General features: G+C 44.8%; 1 long non-coding RNA gene across 1 annotated transcript; it reads right to left on the bottom strand.

The window, feature by feature from the left end:
• Positions 1–1,698: 1,698 nt before the first annotated feature.
• Positions 1,699–25,154, bottom strand: LOC120995034. Its single transcript, XR_005777519.1, has 3 exons — positions 25,143–25,154; positions 16,605–16,609; positions 1,699–2,459 (listed from the first exon to the last, which is right to left on the bottom strand). It is a non-coding gene; the product is annotated as an uncharacterized LOC120995034 (long non-coding RNA).
• Positions 25,155–26,010: the final 856 nt, after the last annotated feature.

Raw genomic sequence — 26,010 nt, 5'->3', positions numbered from 1 at the left:
AGCCCCTATTTGTTATTAGAAATTTTTTGAAAAAAAGTCACGGTAGTACACAAATAAATAAAAAATAAATAAAAAAAGCTATTATTTGTACCACACAGCCTCTGACATAAAAAAAACCCCTGAAGTATTTGCTGTTTTTGCAATTCCCTCCAAAGAAAATGTATAAAAAATAAGTAATAATTATATATAACCCAAAATGGTACCAATAAACACTACAACCCATCCCAAAAAACAAGCTGGCACACAGCTAAATAATAAAAAAAACATATATATTTATGTGTGTATATATATATATATATATAACAGTCACTTGTCCAGGATTTTACAACTGATGGACTACCTCAGGATAGCCCATCACTATCTGGCAGGGGGTCTGGCAACCTCCACCGTTCAGCTTCCGTGCAGTGGCTCCAGAAGTCAGCACCAGAACTAGACAGCTCTGTCCACTATGTAGGTGATGGAGCTGGTAACTGCAGTGCTGCTCCCATTGAAGTGAATAAGAGCAGCCCTGCAGTGACCATCTCCTAACCTGATGATAGACCATCACTTGTAAAATCTTGAAAACCCATTTCAGGCTATAAATAGGACAGTCTTTAAATGGTGGGACAACTCTTTGTTCGTAAAAACATCATCCAAGTCCACCTAAAAGGATGTGTCTGGGTAAACAAGTGCCCCATAGGATTGGCAGAACCTCCAGTTCAGCTTCCTAAAACAGTGTAATAGAAAGGTGATTGGATTATCGAGGATCACTTGTGTTATATGCGGTGACTCTCAGACTAAAGGATATATAGTAGCAGTTTGTGTATATACTAGTACAGGATAATCTGTATGAAAATATCATACTTCTAGTAGACTAATCAAGTTTAATAGCTGTGCATTGACTTTCTCGTACATTCCATTGGGGGACACAGACCATGGGTATAGCTTAGAGGTATTACTAGGAGGGACACTATGCAAAAAAGAAGCTCCTCCTCCTCAGGCTATACCCCCAGCGACCTCCAGGAGGACTTCAGTCTTTGCTTAGTGTCCAATCTAGGAGGTTGACGCTTATTCTTCTCCTGTTTGTTATTTTCTTTTCTGTTTTCAGATGGGGACGCAGGTCAGCATTGCGCTTTCCTGGCCCCCGTGGAGGGTCTGCCATTGTCTTATGACTTTTCCTGGCTACCTCCCATTCCCCCACAGAAGAAAAGTGGATCCAGGCTCGACCTGTCAGCTCTGGCATCCCACCAGCTGCTGGGACACCTGCTGCCTACCCTCCACCAGAGCACTGTTCTCCTAGGTTGGAGTCAGAAGTCTGAAGAGGTGAATCCCTGCTGGTCCAGACATCGAGAGAGCATACTGAACAGATAAGTATTGCCTGCTTTCACCTCTCCCTCCCCCCCCCCTCCCTTCCTTTATGTCTGCTGTCTGTGGCGCTTCTGAGGCCTCCTGGGTGAGCTAGAGAAGGATTCTGCTGGGGGCAATTTTCCTTTTGGGGGCCATCTCGGAGGGGCTAGGGACTCCACGTTCGCTACAGGCTGCTGCAAAGACAGCCATGTTTTTCCCTACCTGCCAGCAGTTATCAGCGCCCCTCTCATGGCGCTTCTCATATTTATTTAGGCCATGGCCGCTGCGATCTCCGCAGCACCCGCCGGACCGCTCCTTCCTCAATCTATTAACCCCCGCTGCGCCGTGTTGGGCGAAGGGGTGTACTTTAAATTGCACGCACGCTTATTTCGCGCCGCGATGACGCGTTCGAGGGGGCGGAGCCTCGGCGTCCCGCTCTGACTCTCCCTACGCCGGAGACTCTGCTAGATTGCGGCTGTGCAGCTCCTTGCTTCTCTACGCCGGAGACTTCTGCTGTTGCCTGGGTGGTAGGACTTTCAGCTGTCCTTGCAGCAACTGGTAGGAAATCTTTTACTCTTTGGAATCCATCATGCCAAAACCTGGGGCCCCTAAGTCTTCCAAGGCCTCCTCTCAGGCTCCACTGGGGTCATGTAAGGTGTGCCTTCTGCCTTTTTCTGTCACTGGTTCCTGTGACTCGTGCCCTGCTCCTGGACAGGATCAGCCTCCTTCTCTTGCTCAGCCCGGTCCCCCCTCTGCCCCTGCGGAACCAGCGGTACCCGCCTGGGCTTCCGCCATGTCTAGTGCGGCAGCGGATCTGGCCTTAGTTGCCAAGGCAGCCATGTCCTTTATGGAGCGCATGGCAGCTACTACTCCAGTGGCATCCACCACTCCATCTCCTCTCAGTGATTATCACAGAGGGCGTCTGACATCTAAGAGGCAGCGTGAGCGGCAGCATTCCTCCTCGGATGACTCCGCTTCTCCCCCCCGCCTTGAGGCATGCCCGGTTGACTCTCCCTCTCTCAGGGAGCGCAAATCCGAAGGGGAATTGTCCGGATCGGACGAAGTCACGGAGCGGGAACCCCTGCCTAAGCTTTCCACCATGGTAACCGAATTGGTGGCGGCTGTCCGTGACACTCCCGACTGGTCCACTAGTCGGGAGTTCTCCCTTTTTCCACCCAGAAAACCGGAGTTCGCTGTGTTCCCCGTTCATGAGGAATTCACCGCGGTCATATCAAAGGCTTAGGACCGCCCTAATCAGAAATTTTCGGCTACCAAGCGCATGGATACGCTGTACCCTTTTCCCTCTGACACAGTGGAAAAGTGGACTTCTTCCCCTAAGGTAGATCCTCCGGTGGCCAGGTTAGCCAAGAACACGGCCCTTCCCGTCCTAGACGGTTCCTCTCTGCAGGATGCGGTGGACAGACGTCTGGATTCACTTTCCAATTCCATCTTCTCCCTGGCAGGCGCTTCCCTGCGACCGGCCTTTGCGTCAGCTTGGGTCGCCAGAGCCCTTACGGCGTGGTTGCAGCACCACCACCAGGATCTGACAGAGCAGGACGCCCCTGCAGACACTCTGGATTTTATCCTCCAAATGTCTCAGGCTTCTAAATATCTCTGTGAGGCTTCGATGGACATCGGCTCCCTCTTTGCCCGTATTTCGGCCCTCTCGGTCATTCAGCGCACGGAGGTCAGGTTGAAGGTGTGGGACGCTGATGCTTCATCCAAGCGTTCCCTCGCTAACCTTCCCTTTAAAGGCTCTTTGGGGCCCAATTGGATGAGTTCCTTTCTGCCGCAACGGGGGGCAAGAGTACTCATCTGCCTCAACCCAGGACCAAACGCCCTTTTCGATCTCGGGCTTCAGGTTTCCGGGTCCAGTCCTTTTGTCGCTTCTCCACTGCCAGGACGTCGTCGTCCTCGTCAGCTGGGGGATCCCAGGACTCCCGCAAAAAGCCTTTCTTCAAGCCCCAGCCCTCTTGACGACCACGGGCGCAGTCAGCCCGTCCTCCTGCTCCCAAACAGCCATCCGCATGAAGGGGTGCCCCCACCCCTCGTGGTGGGGGGCCGTCTGCTCTCCTTTCAACAGGTTTGGAGGGCTCACGTTCAAGACGCCTGGGCTCTGGAAATTGTGACGAACGGTTACAAGTTGGAGTTCGCGTCCAGTCCGCCGGAAAGTTTTTTCCCTTCTCGCGTACCGGGGGATCCGGCCAGGGCCTCGGACCTCATTTTTGCGGTCTCCTCTCTTCTGGACCGTGGTGTCATTTCCCCCGTTCCCCCGGAAGAACAAGGGACAGGTTTCTACTCAAACCGGTTCGTTGTTCCAAAGAAGGAGGGGTCGGTGCGTCCGATCCTGGATCTTAAACTTCTCAACAAGTTTCTACGGGTGCGGAAGTTTCGCATGGAGTCCCTCCGCTCCGTTATTGCTTCTCTGCTTCCAGGAGAATTTCTCGCGTCTGTGGACATTCAAGACGCCTACTTACACGTCCCTATTGCAGAATCTCACCATCGCTTTCTGCGTTTTGCCATCTGGGGTCGTCATTACCAGTTCGTCGCCCTGCCTTTTGGGTTGGCGACCGCCCCTCGAGTTTTTACCAAGATTCTGGCGCCTCTCATGGCGCTTCTTCGCACCAGGGGCATCTCTTTGTTGCCCTACCTGGACGACATCTTGATAAAAGCCCGTCTCTTCCACAGGCCGAGGACAGGGTCCGAATCACTGTTCAATCCCTAGAACGGTTCGGGTGGCTGATCAATCTCCCCAAGTCCTCTCTGCACCCCTCCCAGAGACTCTCTTTCCTGGGGATGGTCTTGGACACCTCGATTTCTCGGGTGTTTCTTCCGGATTCCAAGTCCTCCCAGATTCGACTGGCAGTGTCGCTCCTTCTACGATCTCCACGTTCCACCATTCGGGAGTGCATGCGGGTTCTGGGCCTTATGGTCTCCTCCTTTGAGGCGATTCCGTATGCCCAATTCCACACTCGACCGCTACAACAGATGATCCTTGCCCTTTGGGACAAGACCTCTCGGGGTCTGGACGCTCCCGTCCGCCTGTCCCGGCAAGTTCGGGCGTCTCTCCCTTGGTGGCAGTCCTCCCTGAACCTATCGTCAGGAAAGTCCTTCCTTCCATTCTCCTGGACAATAGTCACCACCGATGCCAGCCTCATCGGTTGGGGAGGCGTTCTCCAGAACCTCACAGTTCAGGGGGTCTGGTCGACGGAGGAATCCCGTCTACCGATAAACGTTTTGGAACTGAGGGCGATTTTGCACTCCCTCTCCCACTGGACTCCTCTCCTTGCAACTCGTCCGGTGCGTGTTCAGTCGGACAATGCCACGGCTGTGGCTTACGTCAATCATCAGGGCGGAACCCGCAGTCGGGCAGTGATGCGGGAAGTGGCAAGGATCCTCCTATGGGCGGAGTCTCATGTTCCAGTATTGTCGGCAGAGTACATTCCAGGAGTCGACAACTGGACGGCGGATTTTCTGAGTCGCACCAAGGTGGATCCGGGAAAGTGGTCTCTACATCCGGAGGTGTTCGAGGACATCTGCCGCCGATGGGGCCGTCCAGACGTGGATTTAATGGCGTCCCGGCTCAAGAATAAGGTGCCGGTGTTTCTAGCCCGCGCTCGAGACCCGCGGGCGTACGGAGTAGACACGCTGGTATCTCCATGGCAGCGATTCAGCCTCCTCTATGTCTTCCCTCCATTTCCTCTGTTGCCGAAGGTGCTGCGTAAGATCGAGGCGGAGGTGATACCGACCATTCTCATCGCCCCGGATTGGCCTCGCCGCGCCTAGTTCTCCAACGTCGCTCGAATGCTGGTGGACGTTCCGTGGTCTCTTCCCGACAGAGAGGATCTCCTGTCTCAGGGACCGCTCTTCCACCAGAATTCACGGCAGCTGCGTTTAACGGCGTGGCTATTGAGACCTCCATCCTGAGGAAGAGGGGGTTCTCTGATGCGGTGGTGAGAACCATGATCAGGGCTCGGAAACCAGCTTCTTCACAGATCTATTATCGCACCTGGAGGGCCTATCTGACCTTTTGTGAGAAATTGGGTTTTCCGCCCCTTCGTTTCTCTGTCCCAGTGGTGCTGTCTTTTCTCCAGTCCGGCCTCGAGGTGGGGCTGTCGCTCAGTTCTTTGAAAGGTCAGGTTTCGGCCCTGGCTGTCTTTTTTCAAAGGTCCATTGCCTTTTTGGGACCTGTGAGAAACGTCCTGCAGGGGGTGGCACATTCGGTTCCTCTGTATGTTCCTCCTTTGCCCCCCTGGGATCTCAACTTGGTCCTGCGCGCCCTTCAGGCGGCGCCTTTTGAGCCTCTGAGGGAGGTCTCGCTGGTCATACTCACCTGGAAGGTAGTTTTTCTGGTGGCCATAACCTCCATTAGGCGGGTTTCGGAGCTGGCCGCACTTTCCTGCCAGGAGTCTTTTCTGATTTTTCACCAGGATAAGGTGGTGCTCCGGCCGGTTCCTTCTTTTTTGCCCAAGGTGGTTTCTCCCTTCCACCTTTACGAGGATCTTGTCCTACCCTCTTTTTGTCCTTCTCCGGTGAACCCCAAGGAACGCGCTCTCCCCTCCCTGGACGTCGTCAGGGCCCTGAAGGTGTATCTGGGGGCTACCGCCTCCTTCCGTCGTTCGGACTCCCTCTTTGTGATTCCTGAGGGGCCTCGTAAGGGTCTGGTGGCTTCCAAGGTCACTGTGGCGCGGTGGATCCGTTCCGCTATTGCTGTGGCCTATCGCGCTCGTGGCCAGGTTCCCCTGTCTCGGATTACCGCTCACTCCACAAGGGCAGTGGGAGCTTCCTGGGCTAGGCGCAATCGCGCCTCCGCCTCCCAGTTGTGTAAGGCTGCCACTTGGTCGTCCTTGCATGCTTTCACGAAGTTCTATCAGTTGCACTCGCTGGCCTCGGCTGATGCTGTCCTTGGGCGCAGGGTATTGCAGGCTGTGGTTCCTGTTTGACTGCTCGACGTTTCTTCTCCTGGCGGTGTTGGATTTTTTCTATTTTCCCACTCCATGGACTGCTTTTGGACGTCCCATGGTCTGTGTCCCCCAATGGAATGTACGAGAAAAGGAGATTTTTTGTGAAACTCACCTGTAAAATCTTTTTCTCGTCTTTTCCATTGGGGGACACAGCTCCCGCCCCTTTTTTTCATTTACGCCTCATGGTGTGTTGATGTGATGGTTTCCATTGTGTTTTTTTCCGTTCTCCTTCTCCTACTGCTTTTGCAACGACTGAAGTCCTCCTGGAGGTGCCTGGGGGTATAGCCCGAGGAGGAGGAGCTTCTTTTTTGCATAGTGTCCCTCCTAGTAATACCTCTAAGCTATACCCATGGTCTGTGTCCCCCAATGGAAAAGACGAGAAAAAGATTTTACAGGTGAGTTTCACAAAAAATCTCCTTTTTACACCTCCCTTCCACTTGATGCAACCAAAACTTCCTGATCACTATTATGTATTATACTCTGGTGGCATGTACTATATCTAAGGCCCCATTCACACGACTGTAAGGGCTCCTTGCCCGTATTGTGGACCGCAAACAGCAGGTACAGGCACTGGCCATGTGCAATCCGTGGGTCCATGATCCGCAAGATATGGCCAAAGATAGGACATGGTGCTTTTGAGTTCGTGCCTACTCTCCGCAAAAGATAGGACATGTCCTATCTTTCTCCATATCTTCCGGATCGCTGACCCATTCAAGTCAGTGGGTCTGCATCCGCACCACAGAGTGCACACGACTAGTGCCCGTGCACGGAGCCCTTACGTTCCTCTGAATGAGCCCTTAGGGTACAGCCACACATTCAGGTGTCTGATGCAGCTATGGAAGCCAAAACTGGGAGTGACTTCAAAAAAGAGAATTTGTATCTGTCCTTTATACTTTCTCTCCTTTTATGATGCACTCCAGATTTTGACTTCTAGAACTGCATCAGAAAGCCTAAACATGTGGCCATACACTTAGGGTATATGTTCACATAGCTAATCCACATTCAGAACTCTGACAGTTTCTCATGGACTTCAGTGTAAAAACCTTGAACATGTTCACAACTTGTTCAGCAGCTGAAAAAATGCTTGAGAAGTGACCTGTAACTTCTTAGAAGCACATTTGACTGTGGATTCCATAGTATTCAATGGGGAAGCAGAAAAACGTAACCAAAAACTATTCTAAAACGCTTGTAAAAGATCCTGTAAAAATGCCACCAAATGACAAATCTGCCAAAAGCAGACTGTTTTCAGCTTCTAATTCTGCTACTGATATTTCTGCTGTGGATTTAGCCATGTGAACATACTTTCATTCTCCTCCTAGAAGTGGTACAGCTGAACATCTTATGCATTCCATAGATAGTTTGGTGAAGAGATGCTTCTAGAGACATCCTTCAACCAAAGACAGACCTACCAGAGAAGATGGAGACTCTCAGGTTATCTTGTGAACCAGCTTTGTAAGCAAGAACGTTCATCACACTTCATAGGATAAATATAGGAAAAAAGCCTTTCATTTAAGATGACACGACCAAGGTTATAAAAGATACAGTAGTTGAGGTTAGTGAAGATGAATCATACTTCTCTGTCCATGCAGAAGCTCAAAAAGTGATAGAGCTACACACTTGTGATCTCAAAACACCAGTTCACACAGTAATATCTTGCAATCTAAACCACTATAAATTGCATGCTCACATATACTGTATATAGTTTTGTCTTATATCGAACATACATTGTGATGCATACAATGCCAGTCAAAAGTTTGGAGCACCTTTTCATTCTATGTTTTCTCTTTTTTTTTTTTCTCCATTGTGGATTTATATTGAAGACATGAAAACGATAAAGGAACACATATGGAATTAAGTAGTAAACAAAAAATTGTTACACAAGCCACAATATGCTTTATATTTAAAGGGGTTATCCAAAGCTGTCCCCCGCAATGCCTGAGCCCCTCATACAGACGATGACTGTGTCCTCCCAGATACTTCCACAGTCGTCGCTGCATCTCCCCTTCATGCAAAACACAACATCGGGGGTCAATGTGGGTGCAGCCACTAGCAGGCCACGACAGTGACCCACTCCCCTTATGCCACAGGTGATGTCACTTGTGACGCAAGGAGGCAGGTCACCATTGCGGCCTGCTATTGGCTGAACCCCCAGATGTTGTGATCTAAACGACGGGTAGATGCAGCGGCGGCCGTGGGGGGATCCAGGAGGACACAGGCATCGGGGACCAGGTAAGTATTTTCTGTATGAGTGGTCCAGGAATTCTGGGGAGGGGGTTACAGCTTTGGATAGCCCCTTTAAGTTTCTTTAATGCAACCCCTTTGCTTTGATGACAGCTTTGCACACTCTTGGTATTCTCTCAGTCAGTTTAATGTGGTAGTCTCCTAGAATGGTTTTCCAAGAGCATAGAATGAGTTACCAGAGGTGCTGAGCACTTGTTGGCTGCTTTTCTTTCACTGGTAAAAGTTGAGTGACTGTGGAGGCCACGTCTTTAGACACATCACTCTCGCTCTTGGTTAAATAAGCCTGGTTACATAGCCTGGGGTCATTGTCCTGTTGAAAAACAAATGATGGTCCCACTAAGCGCAGACCAGATGGAATGGCATGTCACTGCAGAATGCCGTGCAGGGCCGGATTGGCCATAGACCTTACAGAGAAATTTCACGGTGGGCCGATGCACAGTGGACCCCCTGGGCTGTCCTCACAGTCGGCCAGTGGAAGATTTTGGGGATGTATTTTGTGATGGACTGTGGTATTTGGCTCTGTTGGGGTGGTATAATGTGCCACAATATGATATTGCCGGCCCTGCCTTCCATCAGTTTGGACCCAACTACAAAATGGGGCCACTTTTAGTATTTTTTTCCAGGGCCACTTTAAGATCCCAATCCGCCCCTGATGCCGTGGTAGCCAAGCTGGTTAACCCCTTAACGCATAATGGCATACATGTACAGCTCTCTCTATTATGGTTCTTTATTATGGTCTATGGGACAAGTGGTCAGAAGATTGCAGGTTATAAGTTACTGAGTAAAAAGTAAAATATAAAAAATTCTAATTTACCCCCCTTTCCCAATTTTACATATAAAAATATATAAACAATAAAAAAAAATTAAACATAACAGATATTGTCATGTCCGAAAATGTTTGAACTATTAAAATATTTTTCCTGCGTGGTGAACACTAACGGAAAAAAACACATGATTTTTTTTAGTCACCTTGTCCACCAAAAAAATAGAATAAAAGTGATCAAAAAGTTGTACGTACCCCAAAAATTGTACTAGTAAAAACTACAGTTCGTCCTGCAAAAAACAAGCTCTCCTATAGCTCTGTACAGAAAATGGCGATGCAAAGAAAAATGTCCTTTTTTTAAAAGTCACAAGACACAATGTATTGTAATCCATTGTAGAGGGGATCAGAACCACACAAGTTGAAGTCCCACAGTGAAAAAAAAAAAGAAGTGAAAATAGCACAAAAAAAAGTTATTTTTTAAATAAAAAATTAAAACTTTCAATAAAAAAAAAGTGCCCTTTCTCCTTTTCGAGCCATATACAATAAAAAAATAAATAAAAAATATAAAACAGTCACAAGTAGAGGATCGGCACTCCCAAGTTGCTGGTGGATTGAACTTTATTGGTCACTTTTCACAGTTTGAGAAAGGCACTATAGGTGCCAAAAAGTGACCAATAAAGTTCAATCTACCAGCAACTTGGGAGTGCCGGTCCTCTACTTTCTTCATTTACTGGGGAATCCGATCCTTTGACCGAGCACCCTGATTCCTTATACACAGTGCCTACCGATTTGGATGATACATGGCTCTATAAGTTATCACATAATCTACCGCACCAGGTGAACGCAGTAAACCATTTTTTGGTCACATTGCCTTCCAAAAAGCGCAATAACGAGAGATCAAAAGTACTACAGTATGTATCCCAAAATGTACCAATGAAAACGTCAACTCATCCTGCAAAAAAATAAAAAATTTGCCTCTCAGAAAACGGCAACATAAAAACAGGATTTTATTGTGTAAGATTGCAAAAAAATAGACATATTGGGTATCACCGCGTCTGTAACAACATATTGTATAAAAACATCATATGATCGACCCTGTTAGGTGAACACTGTAAAAAAATGTTTGTTTGTTTTAAGTGCCAAAACAGCCATTTTTTGTCACCTTGCCTTACAAAAAGCGTAATGGCAAGTGATCAAAAAGTACTATGGGCGTCATTTATGAAACTGGTGTAAAGTAGAACTGGCTTAGTTGCCCTTAGCAACCAATGAGATTCCACCTTTCATTTTTGGAAAATTCCTTTGGAAAATTAAAGGTAGAATCTGATTGGTTGCTATGGGCAACTAAGCCAGTTCTACTTTACACCATTTTCATAAATAACCCCAAACGTGTAATTTTTACCATACAGTTTACGCCTAGGGTGGCCATTTGCTTCACTCTCAAAAGCCAAACTCTAGCTATGCCCCTGAGACCACAAGCCATGCCCCCAAAATAGACCTGAAAGATGGTGAGGTGAGCTGCACTGGGGCCGGGAGTGCTTCTCTCCCCCCTCAGTCAGCCAAAGACAGCCATGTCTGCCAGCTCTAGGGACTGATTGGGTGGTTAGAGAAACCTCAGTTAGTTAATATGTTGCTGCAGCTCACGCTCAGACAGCAAAATGCTGCTGTGTAACCCTGAGCTGCTGAAAGGGCGGACAACCCTTGCTCCTGTTTCTCATCAAGTTAAATAAAAAGTGATCGAAAAGTCGTATGTACCTCAAAATAGAACCAATAGCGATGACAATTCATCCCGCAAAAATTTAGGTCCTCACATAGCTCCATCAATTAAGAAAACGTATGGTTGTCTGAGAATGGCTGCACTGGTACTCCAGAGGCTGTTCAAAAGCAACAATGTGACCGTAAACCAATCCATTAAAATCTGTGCTGCAAAAGTTGGCCTTTCCCTTTAGAACCCAGAGCGTAACCAAACAGCAGTTTACGTCTACATTTATGGCTTTTCAATACCTAGCAGTACCTATCTAATAATTAAAGGGTGTGCTGTGAGTATTAGATGGCATAAGCTGGGCACAGCATATTGGGCACTGAAATGCCATATCTGTGGAGAAATTGCAATTTTCAATTTACACCTTCCGCAGTGCATTCATTTCTGTGAAATATCTGTGACATCAAAATGCTCACTCCACTCCTCAATAAATACCTGGAGGGGTGCAGTTTCAAAAATGGGATAATTTCTTGGGGTTTCCATTCATTATTTCAGCCCAGAGCCTCTACAGCGGTCAGCACAAGATGCGTAGATCACCACAATGCACCTAAAATGTGTATGGTGCTGTTTTACTCCTGAGCCCTGTGGTACGTCCAAGCAAAAGATTAGGGCTACATGTAGGGTGTTTAATAAGCCAGGAAGCAAGGCATAATATTAAGAGGGCTCACTTTTCATACTGGCACACAATGGGCACACTATATTGAGCATGGAAATAGCAGTTTTCATTTTGCACTATCTGCTGTGAATTGATTTTTTGCAAATCACCTGTAGGGTCAAAATGCGCACTGCACCCCTTGGTAAATTTTGAGGGATTTCGTTTTTAAAATGGGGGTCACTTCCTGGGGGTGTCTTTTTTATATTTCACCTTAGAGCTTCTGCGGTTGTTGGCCAGTGCTGTGTAAATCCCCAAACAGTGCGCCCATACAGCAGTTTACAACCACATATGGGGTGTTGCTGTATTCAGGAGAAAATGAGTAATACATTTTGGTCCTTTTTCTTCTGTAACCCCCTTAAAAATGGAAAATAGCCTAAATTTACATTGTCTTGTAAAAAAAAGTAACATTACAAGTGTTCCTAAATTCTATGAAAGGTATGTGGAGTCAAAGTTCTCCCTACACCCCTTGAAAAATTAATTGGGGGTTGGCATTTCCAAAATGGGGGCACTTTTTGGAGGGTTTCTACTGTAGGAGTACCTCAGGGTCTCTTCAAATGTGACATGGCACCCAAAAACCATTCCAGCAAAATCTGCCCTCCAAAAGCATATAGTGCTCCTTACCTTCTGAGTCCTGCAGTGTGCCCATACAGCAGTTTACAAGCACATATGGAGTGTTGCCGTATTCATTAGAGATCGCGTAGCAAATTGGTCCTTCTTATCATGTTACCCATTGTGAAAATGAAAAAATCTGGGGTTAAAGCAACGATTTATTGGAAAAAATAAAATTTTTAATTTTAACAGCCAAGTGTTTCTAAATTCTATTAAATGCCTGTGTTGTCAAAGCATTCACTACACCCTTCAATAAATTTCTTGAGGGGTGTAGTTTCCAAAATGGAGTCATTTTTTGGAGGTTTCCACTCTATGGGTACCCAGGGTCTCTTCGAATGTGACATGGCACTCGAAAGCCATTCCACCAAGATCTGCCATTCAAAAACCATATGGCGCTGCTTCCCTTCTGATCCCTGCCATGTGCCCAAACATGAGTTTACGACCACACATGAGGTGTCTCCATGTTCAGGAAAAAATAAAATTTGGGGTGCTTTTTCTTATGTTACCCCTTTTTAAAATGAAAAATGGGGAGCTTGTGCAACATTTTATAGGAAGAAATAAAATTTTTCATTTTCAATGCCAAGTGTTTCTAAATTCTATAAAACACCTGGGGGGTCAAAGAAGTTAGTACACCACTTAATGAATTCCTTGCAGGGTGTAGTTTCCAATATAGGGCCACTTATAAGGGGTTTCTACTGTAGGGATACCTTAGTGTCCCTTCAAATGTGACATGGCGTCCAAAAACAATTCCAGCAAAATCTGCCCTCCAAAAACCATATGGCGCTCCTTGCTTTTTAAGCCCTGCCGTGTGCCCTTACAGCAGTTTACAACCACATAAGTGATGTTTCTGTAATCTGCAGTATCAGGTTAATAAATATTGAGGTTTGTTTTGCCTTTACCCAGGGGCGGGCTGGGACAGGGGCAGGGAGGCAATTGCCCCCCAGGCCGCCCTAAAGCATGTTAAAAACGGCCGCTGGGCTGTCTTTAACGAATAACTTTTTATTTATTTTTTATTCCTCAGGTCCGCACCATCGATCACCACAGGCGGCGTGGCCCTGGTTCTAGTTGCCGGCGGCGGTCGGGGGCAGTAAGAGATGAGCGCTTCCATTGCGGAAGCGCTCATCTCCATATTCATCTGAATCGCCATCCTCAGGACAGCGATAAAGATGCCTGTGCTGCGGCAGGGCAGGGGAGGGAGAGGCGTCTCCCTTCCCTGTTCTTCTGATAGGCTGCAGGTACTAATGCCTGCGGCCTATCAGAGGCCGGCTCAGGCGGCGCGATGACGTCATTATCATCGCACCGCCTGAGCCGGGCATCACACAGCAGGGACACAGGCCGGAAGAGGCCTGCATCGCATCACTGCTGATGGAGGTAAGTATTAGTGTTTTTTTAGTTTTTTTTCTTTGCGGGGGAAGCTGGCACTATGGGGGCATCTGGCATTTCTTACAGCCCCATTTTTTTTGGAGTGGCACTCTGGGGGCATTTATTTCTTGCCCATTTTGGGGGGGGCACTATGGGGGCATTTGTTACTGGCACATTATGGGGGGCACCATGGGAAGAGGAGCGCTATGGGGGCTCTAAAGGGGCTTTTTTTTATTGCCACACTATGGGGGGCACTATAGGGGGGAGCAGCACTATGGGGCATCTGTTGGCACTATAGGGGCATTTTTGGGGGCACTATGGGGAAGTGGGGGCTCTAAAGGGGCCTTTTTTTATTGGCACATTATGGGGGGCACTATGGCATCTGGTGGCACTAAGGGGGCATTTTTTACTGGCACATTATGGGGAAGAGGAGCACTATAGGGGCATCTGCTGCAGGCACTAAGAAGGGGCATTTTTTTTACTGGCATATTATGGGGGACAATATGGGGAAGGGGGAGAGGAGCACTATGAGGGCATTTACTGGGGCACCATATAGGGGTATTTTATACTGGCATATATTATGGGGACATTAGCTCAACTGTGGGCACTAAGCGGGGGTATTTCATATACTGTCATATTATAGGGAGAATTATTACTACTAGGGGTTATTATGCGGAGCTTTACTACTACTGGGGGGCTATGAGGAACATGATTACTAGTATGGACACTATAGGGGCATTATTACTACTAAGTGTGCTCTGGCAGAGAATTATTTCTATTGGTGGGATTTTAGGGAGGACTGTTACTTTGGGGGGCACCCTAGCACAGTATCAGTTTAGCATAATTATTTTTGGAGGACATTATCTTTATACTATTAGTGTCTGGGCGCAGTTATTCTTTAGAGCACTGTGTGCCAATAATTGTTGAAGGGGGCACTATCTGTGTGGTAGTAGTATTTCCAGGGGGACTGTTTCTGCAGTATTGTATTGGGGGTGGCAGGAAACGGTGTTCAGAAGATGTAAAAATGATGGGAATGTGGGAAACTAATGTCTGTTTGTCAGTCTCTACAGAGACAGGAGATGGCTTAAAAATCATCATGGTAGTCTGGTCTGAATGGAGAAGATGAAGAAAGAGAACGTCTACAACAAAGGTGACATCACTGGATGTAAGAGGTATGTGGCGCTATGTAGGAGAGGAGATGCTCTGGCTCCTCCCCCTGCCATTTGCAGAAGGAGGATTCAGAGCTGGGTGAGGACGGCCAAAGGGGGCAGCAGGCCACGGGCGGGTGGCAGATGGTGGGGGGAACCACAAGCCCTGAGCAGAATCTGTGGAGGGAGGAGAGCGGAGGAGCTTCCTGGCTGTAGCCTGCTGTTGTCTATTGTATAATCAGAAGCAGGCAGTGCAGCCAGGACAGGTCCTCCCCTCTCCGTATGATCTGTAGAGACAGCCCTCAACAATAGAATTTTATCTGTACAGTGTTTGTTGGGAGTGGCCTATTATATGTAGGAGGGGCTTTTAATAATGGGCAGGGCTAAAAAAAAAACAATTCCTACAGGGCTTTTAGAAATAGCGTGCCGCATTTTTAAATATGAAGGGGGCTTTGAAAAAAGGGGCGGGCAAAAGAATTGGCGCAGTGTGCTACACGTGCCACATTGGCGGGCAGTAAATGCAATGTGTTCCTGTATAAAAGAAAATAAAAGTCTGCAAAATAAAAATGGGCCACTTGACTGGATTTGCCCCCCAGGACTAAGGCTGCCAACCGTCCCCTGCTTTAACCCTTGCTGCCTTATTCTAGTTCAATCCTTTTTTGTTTACCACTTAATTCCACATGTGCTCCTTCATTGTTTTCATGTCTTCAATATGAATCTACAATGTAGAAAAAAAATGAAAATTTGTGGAATGAAAAGATGTCCAAACTTTTGACTAGTACTGTATATTGACTACAATTAATGGAACTTCCTAGAAATGTAATATTTTTATATTCCAAATTTTTTTTTTTACATCCCCCCCCCCCTTTTTTTTAAGCACCCATAGCTGACCTAAGTGTGTGATCTTTAGATCATTTCAACCATACACTACTGTGATTTAATGCAGTAATGTATGGGAAATTCTGTATATTTTTATGGGCACTGTCACCTGCAGACATCCATGATACTATACCTGTGATAGGCCTGTTAGCCTCCAGCCTATCAACATGAATTAATATAAGCTCTGCTGGGGGAAAGTCTCCTTGGATGCTGTGGTCACGATTGACCATGGCGTCTGTGGGGTTAAATGTTTGAGAATGGTGTTATCGGCAATCACAGACATTAGTTCTGGGCAGACAACCAGCAGCTATGGACCCCACACCACTCTAGAGTGGGCGCCATCTTTAAAGTGCCAACATCTGTTGTACATGTACAGTGGATGTTGTGAAGGTGTTAAGATGGCCTTACACATTAGATAGCTGTAGCCAAGTGTCTTTTTGGCCAACAGCTATTCCTCCCATTCTCCTCTCTCTATACATACAGTATGTACACTCTGTATGTGTGTATGTTCTCAGTAGGGAGAGGGGAGTAACCTGCTGGCAGTGGCTTATCTTCCTTGGGAACAAAGGATTGGGCATGTTGAAATCTAATCTACTGTCAGTGAAGAATGGTGTGTAACTCCTATCACATTAACTGGAAGAGTTAACTACTTTACTAGCATAACGTTTATATTACACAGCCGAGGACAGATATAGATACCCATGACGAATCTGTTGTCTACAGGCTGGACTAAGAACAATGCTAGAAAATGTGAAAGTAGTATTTTATCACGTAATATTTTTAAAACATACAATTACAATTACTGGAACACAAGCCAATTGTGTTCCAGTATTACATAGTACCCCTACGCTTCTATGCATCCTATAGTGCTTACAGCAGGTGAGCTGCACAACTGCACTTTTTCTTTATACAATTTCATAAGCATAAGGTGGAATTATCTTTTGATGGAAGTAAAGCACCTCATTTCCACTTAGCTTTCAGCCTTCCTACAATTTCCATTAGTGCTTTCCTGCGGCCACCACACTGAGACACTAAGAGCATCAGAGATTGAGCCATACAAGAATTATAAACTGTTTGACATGTATCACGCTTGAAGAGTGAGGGGTTAATCCTGGAAGACTACATAAGCCAACTAGATGCACACGGTATGAGTTGTGTATTTTTATAGAACTATCTTGGGCCCCTTTGCCAAGGGAGCCACAGGACCAGCAATAGGTGACAAGGAGCTCTATGAGTGGCACTATAGGTTTTATACTAGGACCCAATTCATGTGAGGGGCCTCTGTCGTAACTGTATAACTGTGATTTCATATGGAGGTTTCTTTTCTGCCACATTCTATAAAAATTATTATTTCATTATTTTATAGAGCCCCAGCATATTGTACTGCAGTGTACAGAGATTATCTTCACATTTGTATTTCTACCCATAGGGGCTCACATTCTAAATTGCAAGTATGTTTTTGGAGTGTGCAAAAGAAACGTGACTACCTGGAGGAAACCCATGCAAATATGGGGAGAACAAACAAACTCCAGGCAGATGTTGCCCTTGGTGAGATTTAAACCCAGAATCCCAACATTGAAAGGCAACAGTGCTAACCACCAAACTTTCATACCACACATCTGGCATAAAGAAAATTGTGACATGTTCCATATGTGCCAAGGTAGTCCACCCTAGATCCAGAGTACCATACAAACATGGGGAGAACATACAAACCCCATGCGGATGTAGCACTTTGTCAGATTTCATCCCAGGATCCCTGTGCTGCCACGGAACAGTGCTAACCACTGAGCAACCATGCCACAAATCTGGCATAATCTGGAAAATTGTGGCATGTTTCATTGGATTCTATATGTACCAAGGCATTGTACCCTAGAAGGATTGCTTCTAGCAGATAGTGGGGGAAAGTTATTATTGGCATTGCAATAGTTTTCTGCTGGAAAAAGTTACATATTTTTGCACACCATATTTCAAACAAAGTGTGTAACTTTTTCCATTATGCCTTTTTTTCTAAAGTGGTGAGCAAATGGGGTGGGACTTACCAATACTGGGCAGAGCCAACAAGTAAAAAGAAAAAAAACTGTGTAAAAGGTGGCACTCATTTTCTGTCTTAAAGGGAACCTGTCATCAACTATATGATGGCCCATACTAACAGCAGCATAAAGTAGAGACCGGTGAGTTGATTTCAGAGGTCTGTCATTTATAAGTTAAAAGTAAGTGGTTGCTGAGAACCAACATCACAATCATGGCAGACTAGGCCTGGAAAAAAGTCACGGCCACCTGAGAAGAGTCCTGGTTATTCATGAATTCCTGCTCTCCTCGCCCACCTGCTGATGATTAAGTCTTCTACCTAGTTTTCTCCCTTTCTGTCTAGGAGAGAACTGCCAATCATCAGTAGATGGTGAGAGAGCAGGAGATGATGTATAACCAGGACTCTTCTCAGGTAGATCTGACTCTTTTCCAGGCCTGGTCTGTAATGATTAAGATGCTGGTTCTCAGCAACCACTTACTTTTAGCTCATGAGTGACACACTGCTGAAATCTGCATTTCTGTCACTAATTTATGCTGCTTTCAGTGAGGTCAGCATAAAGTTGATGACAGGTTCCCTCTAAAGAGAGTCCAAGATGCACCATGCGCTTAATAAATTTGGCTTCAAGGGGGTAACATATGACTTTGCACCAGAAAAATAGGAGCGAACAGATGTTTTGCAGGCGGAGCTTTTAGCCAGATTTATCACTTGTGACTTAAAAAAGTTGCAAAAAAACGTGACAAGTGTACTCTATTTCCCTGGTGGTGTACAAACTGATGGCACCTCTATAACAAATAATATACTGTAAGGCTTTAACAGAAAATTATTATTATTATATAATAATTAAATTGTCGCTGTACATCCAGACGAGGTTACACAAATATAAAAATACAATAAATAAAAAAACAATAATAAATAATAATAAACAATAGTAAAAACAAACAGTTGGTAATTAATGTGGCAAATTTAACAAATTGTGTGCAAAATTTGATAAATATGTAAAAAGTAACTTCAAATATTAACCTTGTAAATACGCTACCCACCTCTATAAATGTTTCCCATTATCTCCATACATAGAGCAGCCTGGATGATGTCATGTGGACGCCTCTGCACACTGCTGTACAGGCTCCCTGCACATGGCACTGCTGTGCACCATTGCCTCAGTAATATTAGAAAAGACATACCACATGACTTTTACATTAATTCATATTATAATTTCTTTAATGCTAAAATAATTATTGTTGATAAAGCAAAGTTTGCGATCTGTCAAATGTAAATGACAGTGAGAAACTCATTTTCGTGTTGAAATCTGACAAGCTGCTTCCCCCGTGATATCACATTTTATGTGATCTATACATGAGTTTTCAGAATCCTTCTGGTATAACTGGAGGTGGAATAAATGTTGGATCCAAGTATACTGTAACTCATCCTGTCCAGTTCAGTCAATACAGCGGCAGCTGCTACATATGGCTAATATTCCCTGGAGGAGCTCGCACTTGGCTGAGTGGGAGGTTCATGGCACCATTATTGTGAACAACACCATCTCAATGTCAGTAGTCAATTATTTTCTTGTTTCAGTTTTTCTGTCACTTGAAAAATAACATGATAAAAGTTTGTAGTAAAACAGAATTATTGGAATTATTGGTCTCTTGACCAAGAATAGGTCCTCTTCACTCCCAATCAGGAAACCATCAGGAGCCATGGTGGTGGAACAGAGGGCTATTGTAAGAGGTGCATTTTTTATTTTTTTATTTATTTATTTAAAAGCCGTTGGAATGAAGTTCTACAGGACAACTGCCTTCACATGCAGCATATATTGTTGCAGAAACCTGTGAGACTGAAAATCTGTTTCTGCTGAAATTCCACAGTAGAAATAATTGCACCAAATGGTGCTGTTCTTGTGAGATTCATTGCAGAAATGCTGCTGACTTGAAAACAGATTTCACTCTGCATTGGAAAGGGTGAAATCTGCCATGAAAATCCACAGCATAAACTGACAGAATGAAAAAGCAAAGTGTACATGAGATTTGTCTAAGCTCGTATATTTTTGCTGGTACTGTATTAAGCCTCATTCACAAGTCAGTGTTTCACGGATGTGTGCTGTACATGTTCTCCACGGACAGCACACGTCCCCATTCATTTTAATGTGTGTATTCAGACATCAGTGTTTTAGCACGGTCCGTGGGTCAGTGTTTTTAGCACAGATGCATGCTCTATTTTGTCCGTGTTCAAGGATCCATCAAGTCCATTATAGTCTATGGGTCCGTGAAAACCACGGATGCATCCGGACAGCAAAAAACTGACAAACTGACCCAACACGGATCCTTCACGGACAGCTTCACGGATGCATCATTGACCACCAGATATAGACTGGGAAACTGAAAGCTGTACATCTCATAAAGGAAACAGGTTCTTGGCAATAACCAAAGACAATTACCTTACCCAACTGGTTCAGGACCCGACTACAGGGACAGCCATACTGGACTTAGTATTAACCAATAGACCTGACAGAACAACAGATGTTCAGGTCGGGGGACACCTGGGAAATAGTGACCATAAAGTAATAACCTTCCAATTATCCTTCAAACGAGCGTTTCTACAGGGAGGAACAAAAATACCAAACTTCAAAAAAGCAAAATTTTACCAACTAAGAGAGGCCATAGGCCTAACTAACTGGGACAAAGTCCTCAAAAATAAAGATACCGCCACAAAATGGGATATTTATAAAAGCATCCTGAAATCTAATTGTGAAAGGTACATACCTTTATAGGAATAAAGGGTTAAGGAACAAGAAGCAACCAATGTGGATAAATAGAACTGTAAATAAAGCAATACATGACAAAAAGAAAGCATTTAAATCACTAAAACAGGAGGGTAGCGAGGAAGCACTGAAAAACTATAAGGAAAAAAATTGAATATGTAAAAAACTAATAAAAGCCGCCGTACTAGAGACCAAGAGATTAATTGCTAAAGAGAGCAAAACTAACCCTAAAATGTTTTTCAATTATATAAATGGTAAAAAGTATAAATCTGAAGGTGTCGGCCCCCTACAGAGCAATGAGGGGGGAGTTGCAGAGAGCGACGAGGAGAAAGCAAAGCTATTAAATATTTTTTTCTCCACTGTATTCACAGAGAAATATAAACTGTCAGATGAAATGCAGAATGTAAAAGTAAATTCCCTATTAAAAGTGAACTGTCTGACCCAGGAAGAAGTACAACAGCGACTTAAAAATATTAAAATAGACAAATCGCCGGGACCAGATGGCATACACCCCCGTATCCTAAGAGAATTAAGTAATGTCATAGCCAGACCCTTATTTCTGATATTTATACTGACAGGGTGTGTTCTACAGGATTGGCGCATAGCAAATGTGGTGCCAATATTCAAAAAGGGTGCAAAAACAGACACCGGAAATTATAGGCTGGTAAGTTTAACATCTGTTGTGGGTAAACTGTTTGAAGGTTTTCTAAGAGATGCTATCTTGGAGGATCTCAATGAAAACAAGCAAATAACATCATATCAGCATGGCTTCATGAGGGATCGGTCATGTCAAACTAATTTAATCAGTTTCTATGAGGAGGTAACTTCTAGACTTGACAGTGGTGAATCAATGGATGTCGTATATCTGGACTTCTCCAAAGCATTTGACACTGTACCACATAAAAGGTAAGTATATAAAATGAGACTGCTCGGACTGTGAGAAAACGTCTGTATGTGAGTAAGTAACTGGCTGAGTGATAGAAAACAGAGGGTGGTTATTAACGGTACACACACAGATTGGGTCACTGTCACTAGTGGAGTACCTCAGGGGTCAGTATTGGGCCCTATTCTCTTCATTATATTTATTATTGATCTTGTAGAAGGCTTGCACAGTAAAATTTCAATTTTTTTCAGATGACACTAAACTGTGTAAAGTAATTAACACTGAAGAAGACAATATACAGCTACAGATGGATCTGGATAGATTGCAGGCTTGGGCAGAGAAGTGGCAGATGAGGTTTAACACTGACAAATGTAAGGTTATGCACATGGGAAGGAATAATGCAAATCACCCGTACATACTAAATGGTAAAACACTCGGTAACAATGACATGGAAAAGGACCTAGGAATTTTAATAAACAGCAAACTAAGCAGTAAAAAACTGTGTCAGGCAGCTACTGCCAAGGCCAATAAGATAATGGGTTGCATCAAAAGGGGAATAGATGCCCGTGATGAGAACATAGTCCTACCACTTTACAAATCATTAGTCAGACCACACATGGAGTACTGTGTACAGTTCTGGGCTCCTGTAAACAAGGCAGACATAGCAGAGCTGGAGAAGGTCCAGAGGAGGGCAGCTAAAGTAATAACTGGAATGGGGCAACTACAATACCCCAAAAGATTATCAACATTAGGGTTATTCACTCTAGAAAAAAGACGACTGAGGGGAGATCTAATTGTATGTATAAATATATCAGGGGTCAGTACAGAGATCTCTCCCATCATCTATTTATCCCCAGGACTATGACTGTGACGAGGGGACACCCTCTGCGTCTGGAGGAAATAAGGTTTGTACACAAACATAGAAAAGGATTCTTTACGGGAAGAGCAGTGAGACTATGGAACTCTATGCCTGAGGAGGTGGTGATGGTGAGTACAATAAAGGAATTCAAGAGGGGCCTGGATGTATTTCTGCAGTGTAATAATATTACAGGCTATAGCTACTAGAGATGGGTCGTTGATCCAGGAAGTTATTCGGATTGCTTGATTGGAGTTGGGAAGGCATTTTTTCCCCCTTTAGGCTACTTTCACACCTGCGTTCAGGTGTCCGCTCGTGAGCTCCGTTTGAAGGAGCTCACGAGCGGTCCTGAGCGCAGCCGCCCGGCCGCAATGCATTCTCAATGGAGGCGGATCCACTGAGAATGCATCCGCCTGCCAGCGCTCAGCCTCCGCTCCGCTCAGTGAGCGGACACCTGAACGCTGCTTGCAGCGTTGGGGTGTCCGCCTGGCCGTGCGGAGGCGAGCGGATCCGTCCAGACTTACAATGTAAGTCAATGGGGACGGATCCGCTTGAAGATGACACCAAATGGCTCAATCTTCAAGCGGATCCGTTCCCCATTGACTTACAATGTAAAGTCTGAACGGATCCGCTCAGGCTACTTTCATACTTAGAAAATGTTCTAAGTTTTAATGCAGACGGATCCGTTCTGAACGGATGCGAACGTCTGCATTATCGGAGCGGATCCGTCTGATGAAACATCAGACGGATCCGCTCCGAACGCTAGTGTGAAAGTAGCCTAAGTGGGGAAAATTGGCTTCTACCTCACAGTTTTTTTTTTGCCTTCCTCTGGATCAACTTGCAGGATAACAGGCCGAACTGGATGGACAAATCAGCTTTTAATGTTTAAAAAATATGACATATGTCTAAATCAGAAGTGAATACATGATACATAATACATAAAATATCCCCCTAAAAACTCAATAAAATTTCCACTTGTCTAACGGTCCTAGGACCGTTAGACAAGTGGAAATTTTATTGAGTTTTTAGGGGGATATTTTATGTATTATGTATCATGTATTCACTTCTGATTTAGACATATGTCATATTTTTTAAACATTAAAAGCTGATGTTGTGATCCACAAAGTGAGTGCCAGTCCCTACTATCCAAATTTTCCCTTTACTCTGACTGATTGGGCGATCAGTCTTTGACTAGAGCACCTTGACCATACTGAGAAAGGTGGTGAGCTATCCACAAACACATATCTTGGATGGACAAATGTCTTTTTTCGGCCATATATACTATGTTATGCTGAGGCTTTACGCTGCGGTTTTTCAGCTCAAGAATCCACGTGGAGAAACCATCCATAATCTGCAACGTGCTCAGGTAGCCTATAGGTACCTGCACACAATGTGGATTAAGGCTTTATTAGACCAACAGATTATCTGTCCAATCAGAACAATAGTGTGCATAACAAAAGATCTGTGTGTGTAGTAGGCCATCTGACCAATGAATGGTCAGATAATATCTGTCAGATAATCTGTTGATGTAATACAGCCCTTACACGTGGGTCTGCAAGCCACATTCAGATGAATGACTGAGTTTCAGTCTCAGAAATTTTCTGCTACAAAATGTGCCGCATGTGAAGGCAACGTGCAGGGGTTTAATGGTTTTATACTGTAAATAATTTTTCAAGATCCTGCATGCTGTCAGTGACTGAAAACATTCATGTTACATCGAAAGGGGTTGTGACAAGTAATAAACGTATCCCCTATCCACAGCCAAGAGCTGTACTCTTTTATATCTGGCAGTCCCAAAGAGAATGATTGGAGCAGCAGCGCGCAAGGTTGGTGGGGGTCCCAATGGTCAAACCCCCACCAAGCAGATACTTATCCCCTATTCTGTGGAGAGGGGATAATTTTAACTCTTGGCACAACCCCTTTGAAGGCTGAAAACTTGAATGTCCTAATCACATCAAATTAGCACAGCACAGCCCATTACAGTTCTCTCTCTTGTAAGGAGCCCGCAGCTGTGTGAGAAGCACAATATTCATGGAGAGTTTCAACCTTCAAATGTAAAACCGAATGTTTCTATTCACTGACAGTAATCAAATATCAAAAATTCTGAAATTCTAATACATAAGTACTGTATATCAGCAAGTTGCATAATTATTTAGTGAACATGCTTTCTTCAGACAAAACCCATGTCACTAATAATTGCTTCTCACACCACTGGTATGATTGCTTCAATTGATGTTGACATGATAACCTTAAGGGCTCTTTCACACGAGCGTGTCTCATGCAGGAATCATGCTCCATGTGAGAGAGGGATTGTGCGTTCTGGACTGTCAGAAGCGCAGGACATTATCATGATTTATACTGCTGTGTGCCTCTACCTGACCTTTCTGTAATCGAATAATAGTGACATAAAGCTGTCAGTATGATTCTGTTACAGAAAGTTCAGACAGAGGCACACAGCAGTATCAATCATGACAATGTCCTGCGCTTCTGAAAGTCCAGAACGCACAATCCCTCTGTCACCGGAGAGCCCTAAAGGAAATATATTTGAATCTAGTTCTATTATTTTATTAAATAGATCAGTGGTCCCAAACTTTTGCCTCTCAAGCTGTTGCCACAGCTCCACCGCCACTAGATATGTCTGCTTGATTAGTATATACAGTAAAGTCAGTGGGGGATATTTATTAAGACTGAAGTTTTATACGCTAGTCTTAAATAAAACTTTGTTGGAGTAAAGTGTGCCAAATGTAATAAATTTGCTACATCTTGGATTGTCCTAAAGAATAAAAATGTATTCTATACCTGCCAAGATTCAATTTTTACTAAAAGTTATAAAATTCCTGTCTTAAAGGGGTTACCCCATAAAAATATTACTATGCAATGAATAGGGCATTTCAAATGAAGTATTATTACAATATACAAGGAATAAAAATATTGTAAGGTGTTAATGTACATTTACCTCTCTGGTAGAGCCCCCTGGTGTTTCTCTTGCGACCAAAATTCTGGTCCTCTTTCGCTTGCATTCAGTCCCTGCTCCCTTACTCCTCTCAATACATAGTGATCTCATAGTGATGAGATCCAGACAGCTTTCATTAGTTTGGCCCTACTTCTAAATTCCTAGAAATATATAGCTAGATCTCTCTCTAGTCAGTGGAGAAGAAAATTGGGGGGAAAGGGGACAGAGCAAAAAATAGACACACCATCCAAAAAACAGATTCTTCACGGATGAGTGACTGACCATCTTATCACCGATCTCATCACTGACATGTGAATAAGGTTTTACTATGTGCTACCGTTAAAGGTGTTTTCCAGGATACCACATTGATGGCCTCTCATTGGCATGGTCTATTCACCCTCAGGCCCTTTACTGATGAGTAGAACAAAGGGGCAGTACCATGGCCCCATTCACTGGGATACTCAAAAAAGCAACATCCACACAAGTGTGGCAGTCTCAGGAACTGCTTCACAACCATGCTCATCCCCTCACCTAATTGGTAACAGACACATACACACTTGTATGGACCTTACTGTGCCAGGTACAGCAGTGAAGGGCCTGCGGCATTCTAGCGAGTACCTCTATACCTTTGTTCTGCTGATCCTGGGGATCGAGGGGTTGAGACCTCTGGTGTTCAAACATTGATAGCATATGGTAAGGTTTGCTACTGTCTTCCTAAACACTGACAAGCAAATGGGTAACAATGTTTTGAACTTTTGACTTTCAGGGTCCATATCTCACCATCTACTACAGCATCGAACGGAGACTACCATCATTTTATAGACA

This window comes from Bufo bufo, chromosome 3 (assembly GCF_905171765.1).
Source record: "Bufo bufo chromosome 3, aBufBuf1.1, whole genome shotgun sequence".
Classification (NCBI taxonomy): domain Eukaryota; kingdom Metazoa; phylum Chordata; class Amphibia; order Anura; family Bufonidae; genus Bufo; species Bufo bufo.
This window is presented reverse-complemented; position numbering and strand designations above follow the sequence as displayed.